Source organism: Hylobates moloch, unplaced genomic scaffold (genome assembly GCF_009828535.3).
Source record: "Hylobates moloch isolate HMO894 unplaced genomic scaffold, HMol_V3 SCAFFOLD_20, whole genome shotgun sequence".
Taxonomy (NCBI): Eukaryota; Metazoa; Chordata; class Mammalia; order Primates; family Hylobatidae; genus Hylobates; species Hylobates moloch.
The window spans coordinates 32,937,001-32,938,104 of record NW_026652295.1 but is presented as its reverse complement, the minus strand read 5'-3'; positions in this window follow the sequence as shown (position 1 = coordinate 32,938,104).

Sequence of the window (1,104 nt, the reverse complement as noted above, 5' to 3'; positions counted from 1 at the left end):
AAAAAAAAAAACAACGAAGAAACAAACAACAACAAAAAACAAACAAAAAACACACTGCCTTTCTATTTAAAGAATTAGGAAAGTGGGTCCCGCAGAGGTTCAGTGACTTTCTCAAGATCTCTAAGCTTGTAAGAGGCAAAATTCTGGTTCTTTTTACTTGGCCTTTCCTGAGTGGTATGGGGTCTAGAGGGAGGAGAGAAGAAGAGGAAATAAGAGGGGCTCTAGTGCCCAAACTCCGGAGAACTGCCCCTCAGGCTCCTTGGGAAATTTTTCCACTCTCAGAGGGAAGTGGGTTACCTGGTCTCCTGGCTACCTAGCAGGGACACTCAAAAATGCTTGTTGGAAGAGAGAGCCCCAGCTTCATTCTGAGTATAAGCGTTTCTGCTATAACCTGCTATATGCATTCTTAAAGAACCTTCAGTTCTTCAAAACGACACGCTAAAATTAACAAGACTTCATGGAAAAAATAGAGTTAGAGACAGATTGCTCAAAATATATGCAACTGGCTGGGCACGGTGGCTCATGCCTGTAATCCTAGCACTTTCGGAGGCCGAGGTGGGTGGATCACCTGAGGTCAGGAGTTTGAGACCAGCCTGACCAACATAGTGAAACCCCATCTCTACTAAAAATACAAAAAATTAGGCCAGCCGTGGTGGCTCATGTCTGTAATCCCAGCACCTTGGGAGGCTGAGGTGGGCAGATCACCTGAGGTCGGGAGTTTGAGACCAGCCTGACCAACATGGAGAAATCCCCCGTCTCTATTAAAAATAACAAAATTGGCTGGGCACGGTGGCTCACACCCGTAATCCCAGCACTTTGGGAGGCCGAGACGGGCGCATCACGAGGTCAGGAGATCGAGACCATCCTGGCTAACACGGTGAAACCCCGTCTCTACTAAAAAACACAAAAAAATTAGCTGGGCGTGGTGGCGGGCGCCTGTAATCCCAGCTACTCAGGAGGCTGAGGCAGGAAAATGGCGTGAACCTGGGAGGCAGAGCTAGCAGTGAGCCGAGATCGCACTACTGCACTCCAGCCTGGACGACAGAGCGAGACTCCATCTCAAAAAAAAAAAAAAAAAAAAATAGCTGGGCATGGTGGTGCATG